The sequence below is a fragment of the Echinops telfairi genome, unplaced genomic scaffold, assembly GCF_000313985.2.
Source record: "Echinops telfairi isolate 266 unplaced genomic scaffold, ASM31398v2 ScPeMD7_7412;HRSCAF=8450, whole genome shotgun sequence".
Lineage (NCBI taxonomy): Eukaryota > Metazoa > Chordata > Mammalia > Afrosoricida > Tenrecidae > Echinops > Echinops telfairi.
The window spans coordinates 6,187,677-6,210,207 of record NW_022111312.1 but is presented as its reverse complement, the minus strand read 5'-3'; the positions used below and the strand labels follow the sequence as shown (position 1 = coordinate 6,210,207).

Sequence of the window (22,531 nt, the reverse complement as noted above, 5' to 3'; positions counted from 1 at the left end):
AGAGGAAATGGTATTGTGGTATTATTTAGACCTTAGTCGATTTAAAGTGGAGTTTAAATTCATCCCACTTCTTTTTCTGTCCACTTGGCTATAATATATTCTGGCATTCTCTGGGCAGCTAGCCAGTACTAAAATAACTACTTGTATTGAAATGGCTTTTGTAATGTCTGCCTCAGCTCTGAGATTGGGATCTTCATTTGTTGGATATCATCATCTCGGAGCCTCTCCTTTAGCTCAACCATAGTCCAGGGCAAGAAGCGAGAACTCATTTATTAATTCTCAGAAGCTGCAAAATAAGTACATTGTCCGTCTTTCACTGTTAATGTTGCCCTTTGCTGGAAACTTAGGGAAACTAAATAAAATCCTTTGCTAGAAACTTAAAACAGTACTTTTTTTGGATGAAGGAAAGAGAGAAAGAAATGTTCAGAACTATTGGTTGACACAAAGCACTTCTTTTCATGTACTTGGATTTGTTCCAGATTAGAAAAATACTTGAATCTAAATATAACACTCACTAGCTAGGTGATCTTGGAGACCATTACGTTATTTTATCATTCCTTGCCTCAGTGTCCTCATATGTAAAATGAGGGTAAGCTCTGGGTTGCTCAGTGCAAGAGGTTGTGAGTTCAGATTCACCAACTGCACCTTGGGCGAAAATGATTTAGTGCCTTGGGATCCCTATGTAGGTCACTTTGAGTTGGAATCGACTTGATGTCAAATGGGTATTTTGAAATGGTTACGTGAGATACTGTATTTTAAGTGATTGACTCAGTAAATGTCTGGTGTTTATTAATTATTATCAGAATTAACATAATAGTAGACATTAGTTTAGATATTTCTCTAAATCTGTGGGTCTTTCATTAATGCTTAATTAATGCAAAATAAATATAATATTTGAAAGTATTCAGAACATGGAAGACTTTAATCTAAATTTTATATTTGCTTACTTATAGTTGACTATTTTATGCTGTTTTGATGCTTTACTTGGTACTTGATGAATTACTGATATGTATCATAAGGTATATATCTATCTTACATGTCTTCCATTCTCAGTACAGGGTACTTTAATTATCTGGACCCTTTAGAAAATGAGTTATTCTGAACAGAGATGTTCCTGGATAGGGTGTGGTTGAACGCACAGCAGATGTTTGAATATTTTCCATTGAACTATTTTAAAAATAAGTAGAATTTTCTTTTGTTTGCTTTCTTATAAAAGTATACTTCAACAATTGTTTCTTGGGAGATAGGGAACCGACTATGTGAATCATTGTCAGTTCCACTAGATGGCCTTGGCATTGATAACCATAGCTCCAAGTTTATTGCAGGTGTGGGAATCTATTTGAGAGAGGTTATGTGGTTTAGTAATTAATAGTATTGGGCTTTGGAGTCAGACTTAAATTCCATTTCCTTTGGGTACTAGCAGGTGACTGTTGACATATTGTAGAGTAGGTAATTAAAATCACAGTACTTCAGTGAATTTGAAGATGACATGAGTTAGCACATGGAAGTCACTTATCATAGCACGTGATGCATCGGAAACTTAAGAAGAGTTTAAGCTGTTACTGGTGATCCTCGCCACTATTTCTGCTGTTGTCAGCACTGGGGCTGCAGTGGCTGGATGTTTTGTTGTTGCATCTACTCTACAGTGACTTTCCTTTCACTGACGTTGATATGTATAGAAGATCATATGCATCTCATCTCTTTTTAATGCCTCTAGTTTTCTGAAGCCAGAACAAAAGTATTCAGCTTGTATGTAGACGAATGGTAAGTAGTAAGCATGTTAAGACAAAGGTACCAGAGACTTTTTTCATTTTTGAGATGCCAGTGCACCGATGATTACCTCTACTCAGGCTTACCCCTCCTTTGACTTATTTTATAAAACTGGCCATGTAGAATAAGTGGGAAACCTTTTGACTTATGTTCAGTTTGAAGGGGTTACTTACTGTGTTCTTAGCTGAATGTCAGTTTGAGGAAGGGGAAAAATAATTTCTTCACACAAAAGAGTTGTTCCATGGTGCCCCTGTATATTTAAGAGAGATTTTGGTGTTTGATTACAGTTTCCTGCAGTAGGAGACTGTTTGAAATAGAAGGCCCTTTTTGGAGAAGAGTCATTGGCTGACTATGTGGAGGTGCTATTGTAATATTTGCTTTAATACCTTGTAGGAAAACATGTTTAACTTACTTTTAGGCTTTAAATGTCTAGACGTTTTCATTTTAATTCTTTGTTACATGTGATAACTGGATTTGTTGTTAATCACATAGCAGGTTCTTGTAAGATAAATAGCTTACTCTTTGCTGCTCATTTGTGCTGCTGGTGGGTGGTAGAGGACTTAAGGCTACTGTCAGTCACAGAGAGCACTACATTTGTGTGTTCTCTTGTGGATAGTGGTGGCATCATGACTTACCCGTGTCTTTCAGCCTTTGTTACACTTTGTGGTAAATATTGGAGAAAAGTGATTGAGCTTTCCTCTTTAACTTTACAGTATTCCCCACCCTCTCCCCACAGTATATTCTGTGTACAATGAGAAAAGAAGACTGGCCAGGTTATCTTCAATGGAAGTGAATAATAGTAATAACAACATTTGTTGCATTCATACTATGCTTGCTATATAGCCTAGTACGCTTTGCACTACTTTAATCATTGCACAGCTCTCTGAGGCCTGTTACCATTACTTCACAAGTGAAGAACTCGGCCTCAGAAAGGGGTAGGAAACTGCCTGCATCCAGGCAGAAAGTGGCCCACACCAAGTTGAAATCCAAGTGTAGCATTTTCCCCCCTCATTCTTTTGAACTTTAATTCTGAAACATTTCAAAAACACATAAAGGTAGAATAGAATAATGTGTTGAGCATTCTGCATTCATTCCCACCCATTTAACAGGTACTGTTTTGCCACATTTGTCCCTGTCTTTTTTTTTTTTTCAATGATGATTTGAAATAGGGTCCATAAATAACATGTCGTACACATATCTTAAAATAATGACATTTTAATATGTAACCATAATGCAAGGTAGGCACATTTTATTTTGATATTTTGTTCTTGTATTTGTTTTTGAATATTGAGTATCTTTGCTTTCCTCTTTTTCCATGCCACTGGGTCACTCACAAGACCTTCTGCTCTGTGAGACATCAATATGAGGGATGTAGCTAGCCGGTGTCAGGTAAATAGGAGCCATGTTGTGGTTTGTTTGATGTTGAAGGAACTGGGCAAATTTTGACACTTCAATTACCTATGTCCAACCAGACCAAAACCAAAAATGACTTCATTGTTTCTTGCTAGCAGAATATAAATTGTTTATTAAAGTTAGTTTAGAAGTGGAAATAATGGTATAATTGTAACTAGGCCATAATTGTGCTCAAAAGAATTTCAGACCTGGTAAAAATGTATTCCTCTCATTCAGCAGACATGCACTGCGCATTAATGTTCTCATCTTATATTTGGGGGTTTATAAGAAACTTTTATGTATAGGGAACTTAAACTCTTGGGGAGAGAGAACCTATATGGGGGGGTACGTGTAAGATGGAGCAAGCAAGTATCAAAAGGTAAGCACGGAGGTGCTTAGGGGAGGGTGAGATGGAAAGGGATCACTTTGAGTTGCGTTGACAGGCAAGTGGGAAGAGCTGGGATCGGATTTGGCCAAATTAGTAGGAATTGGCCTCCAGAGATTACTATTGGGACATCTTGAGCAAACAGAAGAAGTAAACAGAGATGTGGAGGGAGGGATATTATAAAAAAGAAGTTGAATGTTAATTAATTTAAATATCTTTGGATTTAGAAAATATCTTTTAAAACACAAAAACAAACCTTTCTCTGTCATTTTTTAATTTCTAATTTTTACCCTTAGGGTGATCAGGGTAAGGTATACATTAGTTTGCATAGTTTCCAAAGCCTTTACAGGCAGAAGCCATCATCTTACTTTTGGGCATATGGTTAATTCTCATTTTCCAAAATTAGCTGTAGATGTATTCCTAAATTAGATCTGCTATAATGGGGCTTTTTGTTGCCCAGGTCTTGCCAATTCATTGGATTCACCTCCTGCACATTTCTCAGAAGGCCCTATGTAATATAATCTGCACTGTATTTTATTTCGCATTCAGTGGAACAAAAGAACTCCATTGTGTACATTTGTTAAATCTCACTGAACTCCTTACTAATGAAGGCTTTCATGGTACCTTTAAAAATAATTTTCTTTTACATCAAGGAAGCAATTTAGAAGTAGGATGCGAAAAACATTTTTACTTTATCTTAAAACGTTTAACAGTTCTGACATTTCTGTATTTATTGCAGATATCTTTGATCTCATATCCAACTGTACATGAAAATTGGCTTTTTCAGGAAGTGCCCCGTCTACACAATTCTCTTAAATAACAGGCACATTATAGTGAAACAGTATTCCCAAGTGATTCTGGTTGTTGGAAGTTTGACTAACATTAAATTATGGACCTAGTTTATTCTGTATGAATTTATTTCATTTCCTCAAAATTTTTTTTAGTTTCCTCAATTTTAACGCACATGGTACAATATGCAAGGCTTGTGGAGCCGAAGGAGTTAAAAAGTACATGATTATAGATACAGTTTTGATTCCGTGTGTACCTAGCAGAGTATCAGGTGCTTTTTGTATATGAACCCTTATCCTCAAAACAATCACAACAAAAATGTAATCTTTGAAAATTTTACAAAAGAAGAAATTCAGACTGAGTTGAATGACTTACCTGAGAAAGCTAGAAAGCAGCAAAGCTGGATAGAAATCTGGATTTGTCTAATTACAAAGTTTATCTTTTCCCACAAGTTTAGAGTGACCATCAGCAAATAAGTGTTCACTCTCTTCTGACTTAGAGGGCTGCCACCAGATAACAGTAAAAGTTGGCAAATGTGAGAATAGTATACCTGAGTTCTCTGGAAAGCCGTAGAAATAATAGGTCAATGGTTATTAATCTTCCTAATGCCGCAACCCTTTAATACAGTTCCTTCCTCATGTTGTGATGACTCCCAACCATAAAATTATTTTCGTTGCTACTTCATAACCGTCATTTTGCTACTGTTATGAATTGGGCGACCCCTGTGAAAGGATCGTTTGTGGGGTTCCCCCCCCCCAAGGGGGTCACAACCTACAGGTTGAGAACCTCTGTAATAGCTGGTTATAATGTCAGAGGAGGCTAAAATAACCATAAAGGGCCAGTGGGCGCTGAAGGCCAGTGGGGAGCAGTCAGCATCCAGCTGGAGAAGTTGTTGTTGTTGTTTGGTGCCATTGACTGGTAGTGACCCTATGTAACTGAGTGGAACAGATCGTGAGGTGCCCATGCATGGGTTTTGAGCCTCTGACCTTTTTGATTAGCAGCGCAGTGTATAACTCTTGTGCCACTAGCCTCTACCCTAAACAGCCTTTATAGCAAAGACAAAGAAGTGGTTTACATCAGGACTTAACTATTGTTGCTGGCAAAACTTTATAAATGAGAAATCTGTTTGTTTTTTTCTCTTACAAAACGGAAGAAGCTAGTGTAGATGGCAAGGGGAAAAAAAAGCAGCAAGGAATCAAGTCAGAACAGCTTTTATATCAATGACAAAGAAGTGGTTTACAGAGTATTTACCTAAAGATATCAGAGCAAACAGTGATGTGTCAAATCGACAATCAAGTCTGTTTGCTGGTTTACTAACCCACTCTACATTCTTAGCTAAAGCCAACCTGCATAGGGAAAAAAAAAAAGTCATTTTACTTTGTATTTTAGGAGGCGAGGAGAATTAAAAGAAAGGGGAGGTACTAGAATTTAAGGGATTTTATATAAAAAAAACACAACCAAGCCTTGCTTTCAAGAGATAGGGAATTCAGTATATTGTCCATTCCGCTAATCAAGACCACAGATTCCAACCTTTCATCATTAGCCCATCAACACTTGATCCCTGTTATTGTCATTGACCCATTCTTCTTACCACTTCCCAATTTATCATTCTGCTAGAACAGAAATTTTCTCTGCCTAAAAAGTCTAGTGGTCCTAGAATTGGCTCCATCTGTTTGTTCCATTTTCTCTGTACACTTCCTTCTGACTGTATGTTCCTACCCACAAACAATGTGATGAATATGCGGGAAAGACTGGGTTCCTTTTACCTACCTCCACCCCGAACCCACCCCCACCCCCAGTACCTGTAGTTCATTTATAAGCAAAAGTATCTGTGAATGAATGATAAAACAGCATTCAAAGATGTAAGAGCTGAGTGGAAGGGATAAGAGGGAGGGGGGGGCGGAGAGACAAGGATGGGCTAGGAAATGGGTGGAAAAGGTGATTTCCTTTTGGTTTCTGATATCACATATTTAAATTGTATCAGCTATAGTAGTATATACATGGATGCATTCTTTACCCTTCAGTTAGATCACAAACAACATAAAACCTGAATGTATACGTTTATAAATGCACACATGGGGACATTTAACTGTCGAAAGAGTGGCTCCAACTGCAAAAATCTCTTCACACACTTAATTGAAATGGGAGCTGAAATGGAGATCTCTGCACTGTCAGGGTAGCCCCAAGCCAAACTTCTCCTGGCTGCCCATGCAGGCTGTGTCATCAGACATCAGCTTCACACAGCGTGCAACAAGCCACAAAGGGTCTAGTAAGTCACCCGCTTGCTGCCCAAGGCCAGTCTCCTTTGACTTAGAGTTGTACCTTTGTCCATAGATTGGAAATCTCATTGCTAAGTTTAGAAACAAATCCCAAAAGGCAGAAGTCATTGTTGCCCTCCTGTTACTATCTAGTCGTTGATACAGTTTCGTAAAACAACTTTCTATAGTGAATTCAGTGAAAAGGCAGTATTTCCTAGGTCGCCCTCCTCGTTGTCTCCCACAAACTCCCACAACTTTTTGGGTTGAGTCTAGATGGTGGTCTAATGGTGACAGATTGGAACCTATGATCTTGATTCGAGAGTTGTGCAGTGTATCAAATTCCTTACCCCCCTGAAAGCAAGACTTGCTTTCTATATAAAATGGCCTAAATTTTAGTACCTTCCCTTCCCATACTCCTCGCCTCCTAAAATACGAAGTAAAATAACATTTTCCCCCCCTGTGTAGGTTGGCTGTAGCTAGGAATGTAGAGTGGGCTAGTGCGTATGTATAAACCAGCAAACACAGACTAAATTGTCAACTTGACACATCACTGTTTGCTCTGGTGGATACTCTGTAAACCACTTCTTTGTCATTGACAGAAAGCTGTTCAGACTTGATTCCTTGCTTTTTTTTTTTTTTTTTCTTTTTTAAAAAAATCATTTTATTAGGGGCTTGTACAACTCTTATCACAATCCATACATACATACATCATGTCAAGCACATTTGTACATTTGTTGTCATCATCATTCTCAAAACATTTGCTCTCCACTTAAGCCCCTGGCATCAGCTCCTCATTTTTCCCCTCCCTCCCTGCTCCCCACTCCCTCATGAACCCTTGATAATTTATAAATTAGTACTTTGTCATGTCTTGCACTTTCCTATGTCTCCTTTCACCCACTTTTCTCGATTCCTTGCTTTTTAAAAAGCCATCTACAGCACTCCCCTGTTGTAGGAGAAAAATAGGTTTCTCATGCATAAAGCTTTACCAGCAACAAATAGGTGAGTCCTAGTGGTTATGCTTTGTTATACTTTGGGCTGCTAATTGCAAGGTGGGCAGTTCGTTCCACCAGGCACTCCATTGGAGACGGTCTGCTCCCATAAATATTTTCAGCCTCAGAAGTCCACAGGGGCAGTTCTCCTTTGTCCTGTAGGGTTGCTTTGAGTCAGTGTCAATTCAGGGGCAGTAAGGGAATGAGCGATCAAAAGTTATACAAGTGAGTTGAATGTAAGGCATTACACAGTTCTATAAAAGTGTAGTTAATGTTTGCCTCTGTTAAAATAAAAATGTGGCTGTAGTGGAGGGTTTAGAGTTGTAGGCATACATTCTGTTCTTGGAATCTTCATGTAAATAAAAATATGAATCATATAGGTAATACATATGACTTGTCTCTGTGTGTATACATTTGTCTTGATGTTGGTAGCCCTGGTGACACATTGGCTTGCACAAAGGCTGCTACAGAAAGCCTGGCAGTTCTAATCCCAGCAGCTCTTCAAGAAAGAGATAGGACCATAAAGATTTATGATACCAGCATTATTTGTGATAAGAAAAGCAAACACGGTGGGCCGCTCGGGTTGGTGAAGGAACCCACAATGGCTGGACAGAAACTCTCTAAAAGCCCCCAACTGGATAGCCTTTGGGGATATCATCCCCAGAAAACCAAAGGCTGTTGCCACTTTACTGAAGTCCTGGAATGAGGGCCTCACCTTCAGGTTGGCAAGTCTCCCCAGGCGCCTCCCGCTATCGTCTGGGCTCACTACAAGACCAACGAGTCCTGAGAAGCACTTGAAGGCCCTGAAGATCCCTTTGTTAGAAGATAAATTTACTGCCCTTTGTAGATACTGAAGAAAAAGATGTCAAAACTTGTGCCAAGTTTGTGTCTCTTTCAAAGACCAGGATTGAGGAGTATGAGAAGCAGCTGGAGAAGATCAGGAACATCATTCCATTTGACCAGATGGCTGTTGACCACTGAACGAAGTCTTTCCTGAAACCCTATGAGCAAAGACCCAGTATCCCTACTGGCCTCATTAGCAGTCGAGAATTTATGAAGCTGAGTCGGAGAGGACACACTGGCCATCCCGTGAAACTCTATGAACAGTAAAAATAAGAATAGTAAAAAGTCAAAAGCTGTTTTTGATAAATTTCATGCCCTCCTCTTGTAATGGGCACACAATCTTTGCGAGATAGTTGTATTAAATATTGGATAGTTGGCAGACGGGGTGTGGTGTGAAGAAAACAAAACCCCCAAAAGTAAATATTGGATAGTTTTTTTTGTGTTACTTAAACTAGTTCCCTTTTTCTTGAATTGAGGCCATCTAGAGAATTTTATCAAGATTTAAGTAATTTTTCAAAGCCAAGCGGCCAGGTTTTGTTAGCTGGTTTTTAAAAAACCCAAACCTTTTTTGTCAAAAACAGAAGCAAATGAGGTCTTCCTTAATTGCTTTATGTATTTGTCTTCTTGAAGTTTACTACTGTATTTGGTAGGAAGGAGCTGTGGTGTCAAAGAGTGGGTTATGTGTTGGTCTGCTAACCGCAAGGTCCGCAGTTTGAAAGGCTCAGCTGTTTCCCGGGACAAAGATGAGGCTTCTCACTTAGTGAAGATTGACAGGTAGGGCATGTCTGCCCCGGGCAGTTCCACAGAGTTGCTGTGAGTAAGAGCCACCCTGGCAGCAGGGACCTTTTTTTTTTTGTGCCTAACTAGCTGGGTGCTTTAATGGTGGTACCACCATAGCTCCTTATTTGGTATTGGGCAGATACCATAAATCTTTATGGTCCTATCTCTTTCTTGAAGAGCTGCTGGGGATTAGAACTGCCAGATGTTAGTCTGTTGGTTGGAAGGAGATACTATTGATAGGTGTTTTTAAGTAGCCATAGGAAGATAATGGGAGCCTAACATGACGCTAGTGCCCTGACAACAGTCATGTGCTCTACACTGCTGTTTTGTTAGCCGTGCTGATGTATGTAATTACCTTAGTAAGTAGTATAGGATGGATTAAGTGGAGCAACCACAGGGCAGAAACATTACAGCGGTGCTGTGAAGTGCAACATGAAGCAGTGTGGTATAGGTGTTGATGATTAGAGAGCAAATAATCAAATCCCTTACATCTGTGAATGTACAGCACTGAGAGCTCACTTCACACGAGTTGCACTTCTGTGCAACTCAAAACGCACAAATTTCATGGCATATTTTACTCTCTGTCAGAGGCACTTTTAAAGATGCCTTTCCCCAATATCTTTGAAAGCTCTGTAAGAAGCTGTTGGAACCTTTGAGAGCATGCCATTGACTATGAATTCATAGTGAGAAGCCCAGTTGGTGATCTACTGATTAACCATTAATATGGAAAGATTCTATTTTGGATGCTTTGAGAAAAATGTCATGTTTGAGATTGGTACTCTCATAAAAGTAACTTTTTGTGGGGAAATAGACTTGGGATAAAGAGCCCTAGAACAGAATTAGAGCTAGAATCACTGAGACCTCCAGAAAAAGGATCTGAAACAATTGTCAACGCTGGGACAGTGGACGGCAAGAGGGAGGGGAAGGTTCAGAAATACTGGATATCAAGCTCTGCTTGATGCAGTAGTCGTGGCTTTGTTGATGCTGAGTTTGATGTAGGAACCAGGAAAATGTATTGTCGGCCATTCATTTCAGTGGAAGCACAGGTGTAAGTATTTATTTACCTGTGGTGAGTTCAGCGTTCGAGGACGTGGCATAGAAATCCTTTCTGAGTTCAGTCCTCTTTGTTGCGTGGGTGTTGCCTGGAGTACTTGGGCGCAAAGGAAAAGCCCAGCAAAGATAGACTGAGTATGTGTCTGAGCTGTGGTTCTGTGCAGCCACCTGGCTTCTATTATGTTCTGTAGCTTTGGTTAAATAATTGGAAATTTTAAGAACGTGTGTACATGTGTGGTCTCTTGTAGGCAGTCCACCACCTGTTTTTATAAAGTTTAAAATGGTTGTCCTTAACACCACTTCTCACCCCCCTTTGGAAATAGTTTTTGTGCAGATATTTAGGATTTTTAACTTCAGTGCTTCATCTGAAAATATAAACAACTCACCAGGCTCAGTCCTTATCTAGATATGAATGTTGGAAAAATATTCTCTGCTACTCTTTTCGCTCCCTGTCCTGCAGTGTGCTTATTTGCTTTCATAGCGACACAAAGGTGACCTAGTGGCTATCCAGCTTGGGCCACAAAAATAGGAATTAATGCATAATGTGGTTGAAAACACTGTAGGAGGATGCAGTCCTAGAGAAAGAAGAAGCGTACGTTAAGTTAATAGCAGCTGTTTAGGGACAAATCAGAGGGACCTAACTGATGGTACTTAACACTGTTTCTGTGCAGACCTGGCTCATTTTGGAATATCATTTAGGACCAGGAATTTTCTAAGCAGACTTTTCAAGTAGCAGGGCTATATCTTACTTAAATGCCCATGTCTCTGATGATCATTAAGGAGAAAGAAGAGACTACTCCCACACAGTTACAGCCTTGCATACCCACAGGGGGTAGTTCTACCCCTCGTCCTGGGGTTGCTATGAGGTGGAATTGACTCAGTAGAAGTGAGTGAGTGGTGATCATTACTTCATTTTGGTTAATTTTTGCCTAAGAAATGATTTAGTGCCATTTGTTACCTGCATAAATGTGGCATCATTTTTTTCTGTGTACATTGATGTAGCAAAGTAGAGTTGTGTTGACCCCATCTGGGTCAGTGGTTCTCAACCTTCCTAATACCCTTTAATACAGTTCCTCGGGTGGTGGTGCCCCCCAACCATAAAATTATTTTCTTTGCTTCTTCATTACTGTAATTTTGCTAGTTATGAATTGGGTGACCCCTGTTAAAGGGTCAGTTGACACCCCAAGGGTTCGTGACCCACAGGTTGAGAACCGCTGATCTAGGTGGACACAAGGAGTAGATAGGGAAGACAAGCATTTGGCATTTGGTAAAAGTTAGAATTGCTTTTCCCCTCTCTCACGCCTCCTAAAAGAACACGGCAAAACCCAAACAAACCCAAACCAAGAACCCGTTCCCAGACTTTTCATTGGAACATGCGCAAGTATACTAAGTGACAGCGATTGTGTTCTCACACGTGGTTAGGTTAAATGCTTCACAAATACCTTTTGAGGACGTTAACGCTAAATCAATCATCGCGACAAAAGGACATGTGAGGATTTTGACAGTTTTTTGAGGTTGTTTAGTATGTCCGTCTCTTGCCCAAATGTTTATTCCATGGTATGTAAACAGTAAAGAAAATAGACTAACTCTGGGCATTTCATAATCAGTGGTTAGCTACTGGTGTAGTTCAGAATTAAGCAATTGGCAGTGATTATAGAGTCATTTGGCTGAGCACAAACCTGTAATTCTTTCTCTCACTGTAGCCAGCAGAGCCTGAACCCACAAAGCTTTGTCAGTAGAAAACAGGCAATTTTGAATTTACCTGTTTGGATGAGTGTAAGGAACAATTTGACTATATTCTTTCTAATAGAGAAAGATATGCAGGAGTTCTTATTTTTTAATCATAATATCTTTTGATGACCACATAACAAATTTGTCTTAAAACTTTACATTCTTTAAAATGTATGTATTATAAAATTCTATTTTCCTACATATGTATTCATGAGTTGTGTATATTTGAACATAAAAAAATCGCCTCAAAAGTTTGTCTTGGTTAAAAAACAGCTGTAAGACTATTGTTTGATGTTTGATGATTGAATAAGTGAAAGGATTCACTTAGTTATAAGATGTGGGCCATCCTGTCCCAGTACTGCTTTTGGAGGTACTCCGCTTAAAGCTGCGAAGAAAAAAAAGACTAGTTTTCCAGGTGAAAAGGTGATCGTGACCACGCCGTGGACTAGGGTGATCTCGTAGCTAGACGGTTTATGTGTCAAGATGTGATAGAAGAAGCATAAACCCAAAGCAAGACTACACTGATAGAAATAGCCAGGGCATTAATATACTCCATAGTGACTGTGGCCATACAAAAAAAAATATTAGAAAAAACTAGGTACAAAGGGATGATTTTATTTTTATGCTTTGTTACTGTATTTTCAGTTCATTTTATATGCACAACTATTTGTGCAACCTCATTTGTGGGTAAGATTTTTACCTTGAAGAATAAAATAAAATCGGTTTCAGGATTATACAAACAGTATACTGCTGCTGCCACCTAATGTTTATACCCCTTCATTTATATAATTAAAATGACTAATTATGCATAGCTTTAATATTGGTTTGAATACAGACAGCAGATTAATTGAGGCTTATTGAAGTGCCGGTTCATGGTATGGATATTTAGTGCCGTAATTGAATTGTGTAGAAATACACTGTAGATTAAAGATGAATTTTATTGACATCTTGTTCTTGTTCTCTGTCTACATTGAACTCAGTTCAACAAATATTTGTTATGCTCAGTCCTGTTGTCTTTCTGTCACTATGATTATTATATTCTAATGAGTCAGAGACAGTCTTGGATGAAATACAGCCAAATGACCCTTGGAGGTAAGGATAGCTGGACTCGTCACATTATGTAGTTTGCACATGTTATCAGGAGAAGACCATTTCTCGGAGAAGGACATCATACTTGATAAGATGGAGGGGTGGCCCCTGGACAAGATGGACCGACACAGTAGCTGCAACAGTGGACTCTAACATAAGAACAATTGTGAAGATGATGCAGGACTGGATGCTATTTTGCTCTGTGTTACATAGAAGAGTGACTTGATGGCACCCAGCAATACAACAGCAACAAAAATGGGTTGTGGCCAGGGTTTTTTTTTTAAGCAAGAACAATAACCAGGAAACAAATAATGAAGTGATTATTTGGTGAAGGAAATAAAGAGAAACCAGCCAGACAAGGAATTTAAGCGTCTAGGAGGGCAAATAGACATCATAAATGTAATTAAAATGTGATGGCTCCCATTTCAGCCACCTCTCCTGCTGAGCAGGAATGCTGCCTTTAGAGCCCCCTAGGGAGGGTTTGAGTCAGTGCTGACCCCTCCTCTTGCTGTAGACAGGTGTAGCTTTGTGGTGACCACTTGCTTCAGACCAGTAAATGTCTGCTTTTCTGGGTCCTTTTTTGCAATGAGATTTGACTGATGGTTTGCTGTCTCAAAGATGCACGTTTCCAGGTATCTGCTGCAGAAGCCTTCAAAGCCAGCAGCAGTTCACGAGCGATGAAAGGATTTTTGTTTATGTGCATATATAAGACTGATTTCTTCTCTAATGCTAGAGCTGTAAAGTCATTCACTGCTACAAGAAACAGGAACACCATTAATGAGCCCTGGAAATGGATTCAACAGGTACTAACTGAATATTTAATGTGTCCCAGGAAATGTCCTGGGCATTGGGGATATAGTAGTGAAATAAAGCAAGCAAACCCGGGCTTTCATTAAACTTAAGTTCTAGGAGGGCTGGGGTGCGAGGCAGACAATAAATAAGCATGAATGCATGTCAGATGGCGGGAGGGCTCTGGAGGCAAAGAAAGCCAGATAAGAAGACTAGAGCATGCCGGGAAGTGGAGGGGAAGCAGTATGTGCTTTTTGCTCACTTTACGTGTTATTTTCCTCTTTGTGATAATTTTGTTCCTAGGTGAGTTATAAAAAGAAACACTACTTAAAATTATTTTAAAGGTCCTGTCTGTCTTTTGAAACTCGAGCAGTTCATTCCCTTCTCATCTAGTCATCCAACAAATATTTAGTAAATACTCAGCAAGTGTAGAACTTGTACTAGGGTGTTCACATGTGAAAAGGACAAACTCGAGTTTACAATCAGAGTGGGAAGATAAGGTAGGAGTCACGTTTGTCTTTGTTCTTAGCAAAATATTTTAGTTTTGGCTTTAGATGACAAACTACTTTTCCTCATGAACAGGATCTCTTGGTGAGATTCTTGAATTGACTGCTGAAAAGCAGAATCTTCTCCAGAGATTGTGATGCCCTTTTCTGGGAATCCTGTTATCCCCTGGGCTATGAATGTTCAATTTATTTATAATCTGTATTTAAGAACCTTTACATTGTCCTAAAAGTTTGAAGTACATACAGTTCCTGATGATAGACTAGCACTACTCTGTGATATGTATCAAACCATTATTATTATTATTACTGTATTGCTATGCTAATGATGTTTTAGTGGGGCCTGCCTCTAAGGAACATCTTCATTATGATGCATAATTATTTCCTACTGAATGTAACTTGGCAAAGTTACCAGCTTTCATCATCCATCTTTGGACCACTTTGTAATTTATCTTAACAGTTGGTGTAATTGGTAAGATAGATGTATCACACCATATAAAATAAGCCTGCATTTCACTTTTCAAACTCTGAAATACTGGTGCAGTTAAAATATGCTCTGTGATGTGCTTGGTGTGAATAGTGTGAGGGCTTGGCATATCATTGCGTTTATGGCTTTCTAATGAAAGCTGTGTGCCTCATCTATAGCCTGGTCTCTTTGTGACCTTGATACTACAAAGGGAGACATCATTGTGGATTTGAAAACTAGACATGTACTTCAACTGAATTATCCTTTTTTGGTGTTATTTGTTAACAAACTGCTAATTGCTCTGAATTCCATCACTTGTAAATGAGCGTGTGAGATTTGCATGATGTGAAGACAGGTGCTCTATTTTGTTCTCCGATTCTAAAGAAAATAGCTTAAGGTAGAGACTCTAGTTATCCTAAAAGGCCTTGAACTTGTAGTGACTTGGAATTCTTGGTTTCAAAATCAAAACAAAAGTAATACCCACGATGATATGCTGCAAAATAAAGCTTGCCTGCCTTTTAATGCCTACTGTGGACCTGATGGTAGTGAGCTGAGTAGCCTCTACTTGTTTTTGTTTTTTTTCTACTCAGCCACACGATGACAAATGGTTGTTGAGAAATTACGGCTTGGCCGAGATCAGACAAGTGTTAATTGGAAGTTCCCTAGATTTATCTTGATGGCCACAAACACAAATGTCTGGTATGGGAAGACATAAGCTAATTGACCCCTCCAACTTCCTTGACTCATAATACTTTAAGTAGGTGAGAATGAAAGGAAGGCAGATGCTGGAGCTCTGAGAGTATGCCAGGTTGGCCTCTGCCTCAGTTACGGAATGGAGCTTTGAGCGGGAATTCTAAGGACTACCCAAGAGGTTTCTGGTTCTGCCACTTTCTTGACAGGCATCTCTTACCAACCTACCATGTTACTACTGTCCCACTCACAGTTTGGTTCTTATCTCTATGCCTAACTTTTAACAAGGCCCTTAATAAAACACCCCCCCCCCAAAAAAAAAAAAAAAAGAACAAAAAACCAACAACCAACCCAACCCAACCTTAAAACATGAAGGCATGTTTCTTTCAAATTGAAGGCATACATACACAAGGAATGAAGGCTTTGTTTCATAAAATGGTTTTGTGGAGGAGCTGGAACTTTTCTGGTTCTAACACAATGCTTCTCAACCCGTGGGTTGTGACCCCTTTGGGGATCAAATGACCCTTTCACAGGGGTCGCCTAAACACATATTTCCGGAGGTCTTAGGAACCGAGACACCACTCTCTAACCATCTCCAGGCGGGTCTGCCCACATGCAGATACCACCTACCTACGAGTACGTGGTGGGGAAAAGGCTGTTACCCATGCTACACCATGCTTCAAGACAAAATATCATTTATTTATAATCAGAAATAAATATTTCACAGTATATAATTACATACTGTTTTAAGAAGCAACATTAGGAAGGTTGAGAACCACTGTTCTAACAAATATCAAATTCAACAATAACTTTTAATAGTTTTGGCAGTAATAAAAGAATGAGTTTTGTTGCAAAAAGGGCTTCCTTTTGGCAGCACATTGCCAGGCTTTTCTACTGAGAGGCACCTCTAGTGAGTTTGAACTGCCTCCCTTTCAGCCACTGGTTGAGTGCTTGCTACCCAGGGATTCCTAGGAAGGTGTAACAACTAACCTTTGTTGAGCACCTGCTATTTTGCAAGGCACAATGTTATATATTTTTTAGACAGGCGAGAGCTGATGAGATAGATGGTCTATATGCTCAGAAATGTCATAATCTAATTGGAGAGAGAATAGCCCCAGGTACAGCGTGTGTCTTAATTGTCATTGGATGTGAGACTTTATTTGGTGGCTCTCCTTGAGACTTTGATTTAGTAGTAGGGAGTACTTGAGAATTTTTACCTAGTTTTCACACCTTATGTGGTCTTGGTGGCAGTTTTCAAAGGACAGCTCTTGGCTTAACCCGAGTGTGACAAAATAAGCCAGAGTTTTTCAGTTTGAGTCCATTCATTTGTTAGCTTTGTGGCCGTGTGAAAATTACTTAGTTTGTTACCTCATTTTCGTTATCTATAAAATGGAGATTATATTTATCTTCCCATTGGGGTTATTACTGAGAGTCAATTGTGTGCTTGGAACATAAACATCATTTAGTAAACGATAGCTGCTGCCATTGCAGCCATCTTCATCATGACGTCACCAGGATCACTACTGTGATCAGTTCACTGTTCACCCATTTGAGGGAAGGGAGATGTGTCTTAAAATAGCTGTCGTTGTCAGGCTGAAATTTAGAGATGCTCAAAGAATTTTGGACTAAAGACAATTTCGAACTAAAGAGATGCATACTTATTTTAAGATAACCTGTTTGATTTACCTCACTTTTATCTTCTCTGTAGTCTAACTTAAATTCATTGGCATAGACTAGCTGGGGAGTTTAAGTTTACTAAGGAACCAATGAAAGTTGTTCAAATTCCTCAGCTGTTCTGAGGGAGAAAGAGGAGGCTGTCTGTTTGCCTAAAGATTTAAAGCAGGGGTCCTCAAACTTTTTAAACAGGGGGCCAGTTTACTGTCCCTCAGACTTGTTGGAGGGCCAGACTATAGTTTTTTAAAAAAACTATGAACAAATTCCTATGCACACTGCATGTATCTTATTTTGAAGTTAAAAAAATGGGACAAAAACACCCAGAGGGCCAGATAAATGTCCTCGGCAGGCCGCATGAGGACGCCTGATTTAGAGGCTTGGAAACCCAAAGGCAGTTCTACTCTGCCTTACAGGGTCACTGTGAGTCATAATCTACCTGATGGCTTGGGTTTGTGGTGATTTATATTCACTGTTGTTAGTGAGAAAAGTGTATTAGTACTTCAGAGACTTGGACATCACTTATTTGGAATAAACTACTTATAGTTACAACTGTATAATTATAATACTGAAATAGCTTTATAGATTAAATATGATCAGAACTGGATAACAACTAAAATACAGATTAATATCATATTGTGCTGTAACACTTGATGTTTATTGGAGAACTGAGTTTCTGCGCCCAGGGAGAATTTGGTCCTGTGCCTACAGATGACTCTTTAGTTTTGGCTTACTGGTCTACTGTGGATGGTAGAAAGACTCTCCTCTCATTGCCTCCTTGTTTGAACTGCTTTAAAATTTTTCCTTTCTTTGAACTCTTGTAAAATTTTCCCTTTGCACAGTTTACTGTAGCTTCCTTGGACCCTAAGTTGCTGTGAATTCAACAGATCAATGCAATGTGCATTTTTTTCCATTAGTCCTTGGATAGGAAATGCACTTGCAAACACAGGCACTGAAGATCTGTGGTGGTAGTCATTTATGAGGAGTTCATCTGATGAGCTCAAGCATTACTGTTAGCAGAAAATAGAAAACAAGTATGCCGTGGCGTGTGTGTACGGACTTATCTACAGCCCAATTTGAGAAACTCTGATTCTACCTGGTACAAAAGGACTGCAGTGTTTAATTTAGTTTTTCATTTAAAATCAAGAAACACACAACAGCCAAAAGGATCTTTGAAAAGCTGCCCTATTTGAAACACTGCAGTGGTTTCCTCTTCCACTGAAGATATTTCTAAATAACCCACTAGGACTCATGGAACTCTGCACCACTGGGCTTTGACCCATCTTGATTGGCTTATCTCCTGCCACCAAGTTCTTTCCTACTGTCAGGGCTTTTACTTGCCATATTTGTTTCCTTTTTGGAAATCTTAGCAGTTAGCTGTTACGTATAAATAAAATTACTGGCCTCTCATCAAAAATGTGAGTTTTATTCACTTCTCAATTGTCGGTCCACTAGAGTGCTGCCTAACATATTATATGTGCTCAGTAAAGACTCACTAAAGCAATGCATTTGTGAATTAAAAGCCACGTAACAGTTTGTGCCAGAGCGGAGACCATTCTAGTTGTTACTGTTGTTAGGTGCCATCTAGTTGGTTCTGACTGATAGCAACCCCATAGGACAGAGTAGAAAACCTCACCTTTTTTCCTCAGAGCAACTGGTGATTTTGAACTGATGACTTGTGGTTAGCAGCCCAACTCGTAACCTACTTCACCACCAGGGAAAGCTGTGTACATTTTTGAGCCTGTTGTAGCTATGGTGTAAGTTCATTTTTAGTTGAGGATCCAAAACAGTCCCATCTGTTTTGCTGACCTCCTAAGTTACCAAGTATGATGTCTTTCTCCAGGGACTGGCCTTTCCTGATAACATGTCCAAAGTTTCTGAGATGAAGTCTCCCTCTTTTTGTTTTTAAGGAATGTTCTGACTGTGGTTCTTTCAAGGTAGATTTGTTCATCCTTCTGGCTACTCCAAGTTACATTTAAGATTCTTTGCTAACACCGTAATTCAAAGGCATTGATTCTTTGGTTTTCTGTATTCATTGTCCAACTTTTGTATGCATATTAGGCTACTGAAAGTACCATGACTTGATTCAGGTGCACCATAGTCTTCAAAGTAACAGCTTTGCTCTCCAACATTCTGAAGAAGTCTCCCCCTCTCCCCCCGCAAATTTGCCCAATGTAATAGGTCGCTCACTTTCTTGCTTGCTGCTTCTATGCATGTTGGTTGGGGATCCAAATAAAATCAAATCTTTGACAGCCTGTCTTTTCTCTGTTGGTCATTGCTTCAGTGGTGAGGACTTTAGTTTTCTTTACAGTGAGTAGTTGCAATCCAGACTGAAGGCTATATCTAGTCCTTGAGATTCACCAGTAAGTGCTTTCAAATTCTCTTCATTTTCAACAAGCAAGGTGTGTCATCTGCATATCACAGCTTGTTAACAAGCCTTCTTCTAATCTTCATGCTACGTTGTCTATATATATGGTCTAGTTTTCATATTGTTGCTCATTATATAGGTTGAATAGGCTTGGTGAAAGGAGATATCCCTACCACACACCTTTCCTAATTCTAAATCTTGAAGTATCTCTTTGTTCTGTGTGAATGACTGTTTCTTGGTCTGTGTACAGGTTCAGCATGAGCAGAATGACAAATTCTGAAATTACACTTTTTGCGATTGTTATATGTGATTTATTATGATCCACATAGTCAAATGCTTTTGCATAATCTATGAAACACAGGTAGGCAGCTTTCTGGTGTTTCCTGCTTTCATCCAAGATCCATCTGACATCAATAGTTATATGTCTCATTCTGTATCCTTCTCTGAATCATCTTTCAAATATCTTGGCACAGGGAAGTGACTGCTTTCAGCATTGCGTCTGTTTGTTGACGCATCTCAGTTGGTATTGTTTCAGTACCTGGAGCCTTTTCTTCTCCCGCCTTCAGTGTGTAGGTTGGACCTTTTCCTTCAGCAGTATTGGTGGTTGATCATATGCTACCTCTTGAAATGTAAGAATGCCAACTAATTCTTTTTGATATAGTGACTTTATTTTTTACACCTTTTTTGATGCGTTTTGTGCCATTCAATATTTTGGCCCCAGGATCTTTCAGTATTTCAACTCAAGGCTTGACTTTTCTTAAGTCTTTCAGCTCAAGAAATTCTGAGCACATTCTTCCAGTTTGGCTTTGTAACTCCAGGTCTTTGCACATTCCATTATATTATTTCACACTGTCTTCTTTTGACTTCTATTTTGATTTATTTGTTCTTCCCTCTCTTTAAATGTCTTTTTTTTTTGTGTGTGTGTGTGTATGATATCATTCCACAACATATCTGGTCTTCACTCATTGTTGTTTAGTGTAACAGAGCTGTTCTTTATTCAGGAGGAATTATACGCAAGATGGCTCTTGTGGATGTATTTTAATTTTCTTCAGCTTCAACTTGAACCTGCACACAAGCAATTGATGATCTGTTCAACCGTCTACTTAGTTCTGATTGATATTGAGCTTCTCCATCATTCCTTTCTACCAAAACACACACACACACACACACACATACACACACACACACACCCGCTCCACCAAACAAACTCATTGTCATCAAGCCAGTTCTGACTCATGGCAACTCTATAAGGCAGTATAGAGCTGCCCTGTGGGTTTCAGAGGCTATAACTCTTTACAGGAGTTGAAAGCCTCATCTTTCTCTGCTGGAGAGGCTGGTGGTTTTGATCTGCAGACCTAATGGTTAGGGGCCCAAGGCATAACCACCATACCACAAGGTTTCCTGTCTCTTTCTACAGGTGTAGTTTATTTGATTCTTGTGTATTCTATCCAGTGAGGTCCCTGTGTACAGTTGGTGTATAAGTAATTGAAAAAGATTTGCAAGGAATAAATCTTCAGTCTTGGGAAATTGTATCATGTGATCATCAGTTTTCTTTCTATCACTAAGGCCATATTTTTCAACTCTGGTCCTCCATCTTTGTTTCTAACTTTCACATTCTAATCAATAATTATCAGTACATCTTGATCGCATATATTATCAATTTCAGATTGTAGTATAGGTAAATGCTTTAATTTTTTTTGATGTTTGTCATTAATACTTGGGGTATACATTTGAATAGTTATATTTACTGATTTTCCAATGCTCCTATGTAGGGTTTTGAGATTATTAAACTCCCCCCCCCCCATCTATCAAATTATCTTATTGGGGGCTCTTATCACAATCCATGTATACATCCATTGTGTCAAGCACATTTGTACATATGTTGCTATCATCCTTTTCAAGACATTTTCTTTCTACTTGAGACCTTGGTATCAGCTCATTTCCCCCTTCCCCATTTTCCCTCCTTCAGGAATCCTTGATCATTTATATATTTATTTTTCAAGTTTTACACTGACCATTGTTTCCCTTCACCTGGGGGGGGGGGAGATTATATGTAGATCGTTGTGATCGGTTTCCCCTTTCTCCACCCACCTCCCCTTCTCCTCCTGGTATCACTACTCTTATTATTGGTCCTGAGGGGTTTATCTGTCCTAGATTCCCTGTATTTCTAGCTCTTATCTGTACTTGTGTACAGGTTCTGGTCTAGCCTGATTTTTGAGGTAGAATTGGGGGTCATGATTGTGTGGGGGGTGGAGGGCTAGGAAGCATTAAAGAACTAGAAGAAAGTTGTATGTTTCATCGGTGCTATACTGCATCCTGACTGGTTTCTTTCTTCCTTGTGACCCTTCTGTAAGGGGATGTCCCAATTGTTTACAGATGGACTTTGGGTTTCCACTCTGTACTCCCCTCTCATTCATTCACACTGATATGATTTTTTTGTTCTGGGCCTTTGATGTCTGATCCCTGATCCCATCTACACCTCATGATCACACAGACTGCTGTGCTTCTGCTATGTGGGCTTTGTTGCTACTCAGCTAGATGGCCGCTTGTTTATCTTCAAACCTTCTAAGACTCCAGATGCTATATCTTTTGCTAGCTGGGCACCGTCAGCTTTCTTCACCACATTTGCTTATGCACCCCTTTTGTCTTCAACTCTCTTGTCCGGAAGGTGAGCATCACAGATTGCCGGGTTATTAGAACAAAGTGTTCTTGCATTGAGGGAGTATTTGAGTAGAGGACCAATGTCCATCAGCTACCTTAATTCGTAACATATAAATACATGTACATAGATCTATTCCCCTATTGTTATATATTAATATATTTATATATGTACATGCCTGTATTTAGACCTCTACAAATATACTTTGTCTCCTAGTTCTTTCCTCTATTTCCTTTTCCTTTCCTCTTGTCTCACTATCATGTTTGGCCTTCATTTGGGTTTCAATAATTCCTCTTGGCTACATTG

At 39.3% G+C, this 22,531-nt stretch overlaps 1 protein-coding gene and 1 pseudogene across 1 annotated transcript in view; both read left to right on the top strand.

Annotated features, from left to right (window-relative positions):
- The window catches only part of MED13L (mediator complex subunit 13L), a 229,361-nt gene that overhangs the window by 61,560 nt on the left and 145,270 nt on the right, over positions 1-22,531 (top strand). The window lies entirely within an intron of this gene.
- On the top strand, positions 8,185-8,623 carry LOC101653687 (annotated as a pseudogene).